The 9,671-nt window shown below is 34.4% G+C and overlaps 1 pseudogene; it reads right to left on the minus strand.

Annotated features, from left to right (window-relative positions):
- Positions 1-937: 937 nt before the first annotated feature.
- LOC147906674 (uncharacterized) lies at positions 938-1,824 on the minus strand (annotated as a pseudogene).
- Between the last annotated feature and the right edge of the window lie 7,847 nt (positions 1,825-9,671).

The following is a 9,671-nucleotide window of genomic DNA, read 5'->3' on the forward strand; positions in this document are numbered from 1 at the left end:
GTAGCTTGTGAACGAATGAACGAAATGTCATGAAACTTCATACATAAACTAGTGACAGATGAATCTCTCGAAATGAATCATGTTCATTTTCTAGTGGCACTACCAGTGTATCATTGTACTGCAGATTTTTGTTATACTCTTCTTTTCCTCAGCATTTAAATGCTCTAACTTTAAAGTATTTTCGATGCAGATGTTTCTTGAAATTACTGTCTTAATTTCTTCTTCTTCTCTCTTTTATATAGACGACTCACAAATGTCTTCCGACGCTATTTCTATCGGAGTTACATAAGGTACTTGCATTTCTATATGCGTCTCCATGGTATTTATGACATTGATCAGACAGAGATGATTTTTCGACTGTACCAGACAGTTTCCAATAAGTACTCCTGATTGTGCTTCTTTAGCTTGAATTATTCCCGTATTGTTCGTAGTTATGGTGGCTTCTATGATTGCCTCACACTTAGGGTTGATTCTTATTATTTTGTAGGGATATAATTTCAATATGCTGTATCCTATTTTTAAAAGCTTATTACGGTAGTCTCATTTCGCAAGATGTTTTCGTAGGAAATCAACTCCAAGTATGCCTTCGTAGTCGATTGGAAAATCATCTGCAATTACGTACATGGGATGCTGTATCACCTAATAGTATGGTAGCAGTTATTTTTCCTATAGGTAGCAGTTATTTTTCCTAACAATTATTTCGTGTCCTGTAACTCCAGCTAACGTCATCTTGTCTTTATATTAATGTTCATATTAACGTCTTCATATTAACGTTTCTCCCCTCAAATTCCGTAGTTTTACGAGAGTTACTCCTGCTCCAGTGTCGAAAAGAAATTTAGTTTTTTCTTTCTTGAATTCTTTGATTTGCAAATTTATTAAATCTAACCCTGTACTGGCTCGTGACACCTCAGTGACTTGCGAAATTTGATCGCCTGCATCAGTCGCCTGCAGGTTTTGGCGGTTTCGTTCTTGCGAAATCGGCTTCTTCTCCTCCTTCCATTTTATTTTCTGCTGTACCCTGTCTTCGGGTTTTTTCGTCATGCGTTTTCTTTCTGAGCGTCCATTTAACGTTCGTTACGGAACGTGTCGTTTTTTTGCAGTAGTTGCAATATTTTGCAGCTGTATTTATGTTACCTTGTTCGCTCGGCTTTGGCAACAAATGTCGGTCAGCGTATCTGTTGGTTCAGTATTCTTGACCACTGTATCCCATTTTCTCACATTTTTGACAATATGATCCTCGGTGATGATTTGACAAGTTTGAGTATCGAGGGTTGCTACCAAGTGGTCCCTTGATTTTTTTCTTCGGCAGTGGTCCCTACTATTGCTTCTTGCAATGTAACATAATGTTGTGACCTCACAAGTAGTTTGATTTCATCTCGCAATCCTATTTGGAAATTCTGTAGAGTTTGTTTTTGAATAGTATCTAGAATTATACGTTTTTGTTCTGTTATAACCCTTCGATCATCGACTCGTATAATTCTATTGATAAGTTATCAATTCTCAAGCCATATTGTCTAGCGTCCTCGCTCGATTTTGATTTAATAGTATTAAATTCTATTTGTAAGTGAGTTGTGCTTCTTTTGCTAAGATAGCAATTTTCTAGCTCCATTTTAATTGTTGGAAGTCATATATATCCCATATTTTGAAATCTATTATTGCTTTGTCTTTTAACTTGATGCACAATGTAGCGTCTAGTAACGTTCTTTCGTCTATTGGATTTATGGTTTTTATGACATATAAACATGCGCTTAGAAATTCTTTTAGTTTAGCTTGTGAATTTTCATCGAATTCGAGTATCATTTCTCGTGCTTCTTTAAGTTTCATATATTGGTTTACGTGTGTGTGCTGGTTGCGTACGTCCGTAAATGCTGTCTAAGCGATAATCGTTCCGCGCGTGTGTCGCGTACTGAGTATTTCAATGATCTTCCAGCTTACCGATTCTTTTATGCTTTCATTTCTTCCCGGAGTTCTCTAATTCCCAACATTGCGGTGCATTTCTATGACCGTGTTATCTCCGTAATTTTCTTCGAGATTAAAAATGCTACTGTCGTATGACGTAAGGGAGTATTCCCATCTGAGAGTGACTCTACTAGGAGTTCTGCTATGATTAGTTTGTTTCACTTATCGTCTGTGCTATGGTTACTAAACGTAGGAGTATCGTCGTCGTTTCCCGATTTAGAATTTACGATCTTGTTATTTTCGAGAGTCTTGTTCTTCGCTTGAATTTAATTCGATGAGATTTATTCGATTTTTGCGATTTACAGTGTTTTCGCGATTGTTACGATTCTCGCGGTCCATTCCGTCTGCTACAGATAGCGAATTTAACCGTTCTATTATACCTTCATACAATATTGATATTATAATTAATAAATTTCAAAAATTCGATCAGAGGACACAAATATGGGCTCACACTATGTTGCCAGCCTATCTCCATAAGTGAGGGATACACTAGCAAGAGCTTTATAAAATATTTTTAATTCAATTTCGGCACATAAAATTAAAAATAATTTATAAAACTTTTGTAATTGCCAGTATGTGTACAAGTGATCTAAAATATATTTCAAAAATAATACAATTGCTGTTTTATGTCTTAATTTTTTGCATGACCATTCAATATGCGGATGTCCGAATTTTCATGAGCAGTAGTGTAGAAAAATACAGAAAAATATCATTCTAGTGCTAAGAGAGAACGCAATTTTTATTCTTCTTCTTTTGAGTAACGATTATATCATTACAAAGAATATTTTCTTGATAATATAATTTTAAAATACTCCTACTATTTACTTGAAACAAGTAATATTTACATATATATATATATATATATATATATAACATAACATATATATAACATTTTTTGTACATGTGCACGCTTCAAAACGAACTAAACTGAATTTTTTCCAACAGTTCTTCATCATTTCCCAACTTTCGCAATCAAGATATTATTTTTAAAGCGCCGAATATCCGCCATCGATAGCTTGGCGTGCGGGGAGTGGGGCAAACGCTCTGCTAAGCTCGAACGGCGCACCTGCTGGACCATTCCCGCTCCTCGCGGTTCGCGCGCCGTGCGCTCGGTGAGCCGTACCTTCAGCAATAGTAGGTCGGGCGGACGTTCTTTAAACGTTAATATCTTGTTAATTATTGCGAGCATTGCAAAATGGTAGAGGACTTTTCGATTCAATTTAGTCCGCTCTACATGCTCGGAACGAGTGGGGCCATATATTCATGACACCTTTATATATATATATATTGACTTAATCTTTATAATTATATTAATAATCTTACTTTTAGAATTTAGTTCATTATCAGAATTCTTACATACATTGAGATAGTTATAAAAGAAGCATTTAAAACAAAATATGATCGACACGAAATACATTTGTGATAAACATCATTATAAAAACATTATTTCTTTTCGGATTTTTTTAAAGTAATAAAATTTTATTTACATGTAAAAATATTGGTCTTTCAATTTGATTAAGTTGGAGGCATTCCATCGAATCATTATTTTTCCTATAATTGTTAATTTAAGAGTAAACGACTAATTGCAATAATTATATAAGAATATGTTATTTGTCTTAATCGTTTACTGGTAATTAATGTAATAACATAAATTTCCAAAAAATATATATTATGAATATAAAGGGAAAAGAGACACAATTGGCGCATGAAATGTCCATCGCGCATTTTATTTAGTCACACCAATTAGGTGCGTTTACAAATGCGTATATAATCTACACAGATAATTTTAACAATATCTCATTAATTATTATATGCACCGATTTTTGGTCGGTAATTGACGAAAGAGATGCTGTACATATTCAAAATTTAATGAAATTTATAATGTTGGAAGCTGTTCGCTAATTTTGTCGGCCTCGGCCGCAATTTTATTAATGAATTTTTATATAACTATACCTAATCGCGATATTCATAAATCAATCTTATATTTAAATAACGTAAAGTTTACTCATACAGATGCTTCTTATGACCGTTTTATTTTAAGATGTCTATAACATTGAATATGAGATCGGATTATGAATATTGACCTATATATGAATAATAAACATGTGACAAATTTCATTAAAGAGGTATTTTGCTTATACTTCTTTATTTCAATATTTTAAGAGATGTGACATTTCTTTGGCGCTCATCACAGAAGATATTCTAAAATTGTTCGTTCTATAATTTCTGATAAAATTTTAAAATATGAAAATATTTTTTTTGAAATTATAAAGTAATAGAGAAGTGTTACATATTTTTTTAATATTGCATATCAGAAATTGAATAAATGTTCCAAAAAAGAATATAAACTTTTTCAGTATTTTTTGTAGGTGTCATAATTCATATAAAAATTCCGGGAAAATTTTGCATCAGGGTGCGATGAAAAGTGGGATTACCGCGCACCTTCGTGACTCCCCCATAGACATGAAATTATCTTTTTTCGCGATCTGTATTTGCTTCTATTACTTGTTTCATACTTAGCACGTATGCGATTAGAGATTCCTAAAATTCCTATAGTGATTATGATCTTTATAAAAACTTTTTATAAAGACTTTGCAAAATGTATACGTTTTTGTAACTATAAATATAGTAGTTAAATACTGTAGTTTCTATTCCATATAAATATTATTAATTAGCGTTTTGAATTAAAAATGTATAATATGCCATACTAACATTTTGTTCGCTTGTTTCGTAACTAATATTACTTTGAATTTTTTGTACATAACATTTTAATTAATTGTGCAAGTATTGTTTAACGCTTTATAATAATATTTTTAAGTTGCTTCACTTAAATATCTGTTTTATTTCTTTCCTTTCCCTCATTTCTTTGGAAATGTAAAAAATTATCAAAATAGTCATGATTTATACGTGACTTATTAGACAATTTTTTTACATTTCCTCTTAATGAAAGAATCACCTTCCCGCAATTTCCGTCGAATAACAATAACATGAACATTAATATTGATTTATTATTCAAGAATGTTTATAAAAGATATATAATACACCTGTTATTTATTAAGATTGCATGTACAGTTGTGTTTTGTTGAACGATTTTGATTTGTAACATATGTAAACGAGTGAAAATGTGTAAAATAGTTTCAACACTTGATTCCTGGCAAAGAGTGGGTTCCTTATTTCCTAAACTTTCAATTTTAAAGTGCTTTTTCGTTTATTTTTCTGCTTTAGTTCTTCAACTACTAATTTGTATAAATTTTATGGAAGACTAGAGTCAAGAAGAAGGGCAAGTACCTATGGAAAAAAATTTGGACTTATTTAAAAAGAAACCAATAAGAGACTCATTGTGTGCGTGGTCTGGAATTAATTTATAATATACACGAATATACGAGTTCTCGCATAATTGCCAAATAAAAATTGAAACATTATATTCGAAACATATAAGCGCGTTTTAGTGAATAAAGAAGTTTCACATTTAATAGATATATTATTTGCACGATGTCTTCTGCGCTTGACTCCTACTATCCTAGCCAGTTTTTTGAACATATCCCTGAATATATGTACCAAAAAATCGAAAAAATGTAATAAAGAGAAGAAAAAGAGTAGTTTATAAAGTTTATTTTAAGACTAAAAAAAATAATTATTTTTTTGAAATGTGAAATTCATAGTCTTTCGCACAAAATTTGTTTGATAAAACATTAGTATTGATATCTGTAACACATATTGTTATTATTTAAAATTTTAAAAATCAGTACTTCACAGTAAAAGAAAATAAAATATCGTAATTAAATAACACATTTTAAATGATATTCTTGGAGTACTGTTATAGACAGAATTTTTTTGATAGAACACTTAATTGATATTTGAACACACATTTTCATCTATGTTTAAAATTTTTGTTTTATAGTTAAAAAAAATTAAAACAATTATGTAATCTATATTGGATTTTATCTTATTATAAAATTGCATTTTTTAATAATAATAATATTAATAATTGACTATTAATAATGTCATATTATATATAATATTATGAACATTAATATATATTTTATTAATATTCATTAATAAATATTAATATATATTAATATTATGAAAAAAGATTATAAAATTATTGAAATATACATTTTTAAAAATAAAAAGTAAATGAATAATTAGACTAATACACGTTTTTACTCTTTTTAATTCTAAAGTGCCAATTTTCAAAGTTTGAAAAAATATCAAGATATCAATACGATCGTATTTCAAAAAAGAATATGTGAGTGCGCTAAAAAGATATTACGAAAAACGTCACATTTGAAATATATTTCGATTTTTTTTAACGTTAAAATCATATTTGCTAAATTAATGGGAGGGTTATATGATTATTAAAATTTATTAAAATCTATCATCATTTAGAATGTGTGTCCCTTTTTCCCTGGAACACACTGAGCGATTGAGAAAGCACATTTTCGGTTTTCGATCGCTTATACAGGGTGCGGCAGAGAAACTTACTTTTTTGAAAAAACGCGCCAAACGGCAAGGAGTGAAGGTAGGGAGCTGGGAGGGGGTGCGTCCGAGAGGATAGGTCCTCAATTTTTGTTCCCCCCACAGCCAATCTCGATCATGCTTTGGACGAGAGAGCATCGCGCGTTCGCCGTCGAGGCATACTTTGGTAATGGCCGCTCCATTGTCGCCACTCAACGTGTCTTTCGAGCGCGCTTCATTATTCCTCCTCGCAGTCCAATCCCCGGCCGGAATTCGATTCTTTCGTGGGTTATTCTTTCGTCGCATTTCAGGAGTCTGACAGCGTCGTTAAACGCAGGTTAGGAGCTGTAAGAACGGCCAGGACTCCGGAAAATGTTGAGAGAATGAGACAGTCATTTTTACAGTCCCCCCGCCGTTCTGCTCGCAAACATGCGGCTGCTCTGAGGCTTTCGGACCGAACTGTGAGACGAATCCTTCATAACGAACTCCAATTTCATCCGTACAAACTGACTGTTGTGCAGGAGTTGACTGGGACCACGATTTCGTCCGCCAAACTGCATGTGAAGTTCTCCTTCAAAGCCTTCCCCACGACGCGGTAACGTTCTTCAGCGACGAGGCTCACTTTCACCTTTCCGACTGTGTCAACAAACAGAACATGCGCTACTGGAATGCTGAAAATCCACATGAACTTCACCAAACCCCTCTCCATTGTGAACGTGTGTTATCGTTTGGTGCGCAATTTCGTCGGTCGGGATCATTGGTCCTTATTTTTTTGAGGAAAACGAGCGCGCTGTCACGGTGAATGCAACTCGATACAGGGAGATGATCGAAGAATTTTTCCTTCCACATCTGGAAGAAATGGACGTTGGGGATGTGTGATTTCAACAAGACGGAGCCACGGCCCACACAGCACGGGCCTCGATGGAATTGTTGAGGGAACACTTCCCTGACCGCCTCATCTCTCTCAGAGGCGATCTCCCTTGGCCGGCGCGCTCTCCAGATTTGGCTCCATGCGACTTCTTCCTATAGGGTTATTTGAAGTCTATCGTTTACAACGATCGACCACAGACCCTAGCTCACCTGAAGACAAACATTCAGAACGCCATCGCCGAAATACCGATGGACATGCTTCAGAGAGTGACGCGAAACTTCAGAAATCGACTCAATCAGTGCATAGACAACGGCGACCGTCATTTGATAGAGGTAATTTTCAAAAGTGCATGAAAAAAAATTTGATGAGGTGATCTGTAAGAGGAAAAAAGAATTATACTGATATCTGCAATAATTTCGTTTTTATTAACCTTTAAAAAAAGTAAGTTTCTCTGCCGCACCCTGTAACAAGCGACTAGTAGAGAGAGCGAGAGAGAGAGAGAGAGAGAGAGAGAGAGAGAGAGAGAGCACTCTATTCGCTCTATTACTCGCTTGTGTTTACAAGTTATTAATGGAGCGAGAAGGATGGGTTCTCTCTCGCTATCTCGTTCGTTCTCGCGTAGCGGCGAAGTCGGCCGACTCGATGTCAGTAGATGTCTACCTAGTGGGAATGTCTAGAAATGGTGAGGCTGGTTTTTTGTGGTGTCGGGAGCTAAATATGCACCACTGCTTGGAGGAATCTGGACGGACGTTACTAGTCCTGGGGATCGTACGTTATTCTCCTTGGTAAATCAAAAAAAGACTTACCAAGGAAACTACGATACGTATGATTAATATGATAAAGATAAAATGTCTCGCTGAGAAATGGGGATCTAAAAGAGATCTAGAGGTCTCCATTGCCCGAGAGCGAATAGAAGCACCAAATTAATGATTATCCTTTCTAAAATAAATATTGTTGGTTATGGCAGAAACTGATTTTATCTAAAATTGTAACGAAGACGGAAAGATCTGAATGTCGCTGTCTCCCTGGTTATGGGATGGCTGTAGAATATTCGCAAATTAGTTGATTTCGAAAAGTTAAATCCGAAATGGATAGAGCTTGTTAACGTTTGTTAACTCTGACACCAGAAAGTCCAGAAGCTGTAGAATGTAAGATCCAAAGAAAAGTGCATGGTATTGACTATAAAATTCCAACCAACAACGCAGAGCGTTAGAACATTAATTATTGGATCTGTATAGTTAAATTTGATAAAGAGGCCAGTCCGGTTGGAGTCGCTGCTGATGGCATTAAATATCTCAGTCGACTGATAGAAGATACAAAAACAGTATTGCGGTTGTAACTAAAAGATGAGGTCATTAGTCTCTTTGCTGTCTCTACGTGAATGAATGGCAATATAGAATTGATCTTACAATGGTGTAACGACACTAGTTATAATAATATAACTCTTTAGCTTTACCTTTTGCCTCAGTACCCAATTTATCTTATTAATCTCGATGAAATGGGAAACTGGAAGGATTCGCATCTATTAATGTAGGGTAACGCTCTGATGTTGACAATTCTCATGATCTTACAATCGCACATGATCTTTATCTGAAATAGGTTCTCAACTGAAATTGCCTGCTTTAATTCTAATGGCTTGAATTAGAATCGGGGCAGGTTTGCATTATTTAAAATCCTGTTAGAGGTGAACGAAGATCCATGATCGCCGGCCAGACTTGTTAATCCTAATCAGGTGAAGCGGTTTTGTCTCTCACAAATGTTCCAGAGTATATGAAACCATATTGTATAGTAAGCATACTGAAAAGAGGGAACCGATTGCGAATGCTCGAAAACGACATCTTTGATTCACTCTATAGAGATTTAACGTATCCATTCAAATGAAGTAAAACGACTATTATTTGTAAATCATCCATCGGCAAGACGTATGGCCATCTTAGAACCCTCTTGGGATATAGTCAACGCTTGGGATGGTACAAACGCTTTGAAGCGTTTTTTAAGGTTTTTTGCAAAATTTTTTCTTTCAATTGATCCATTAAACACTTCATAGCGTTTGTAGCGAGACTTTGATCACAGCCTTGATGAGGTAATAAGTTATTTAATGTCGTATTATTGCATAAAAAAGAGTAGACTTTATTGGGGAATTCAGTTCTTTAAGCACAGGGATGCCGCCACTCTTGGAAATAGTTATCAAGCCCTGTCGATAATGCGATAATTTGCATGTCAGATATTTTTTTTATTCGGCCGGAGAGTATATTACAATATTTTAAGTATTTTAAAACTTATGAAAAGAAGATCTTAAAATAACCACCGCACAAGATATTATTTGTGATATTTAATTATCATTACATTAATAAAACATTAGACGTTTTCGGCCACAATCTAG

This window comes from Acromyrmex echinatior, chromosome 19 (genome assembly GCF_024713525.1).
Source record: "Acromyrmex echinatior isolate Ae372 chromosome 19, ASM2471352v2, whole genome shotgun sequence".
Taxonomy (NCBI): Eukaryota; Metazoa; Arthropoda; class Insecta; order Hymenoptera; family Formicidae; genus Acromyrmex; species Acromyrmex echinatior.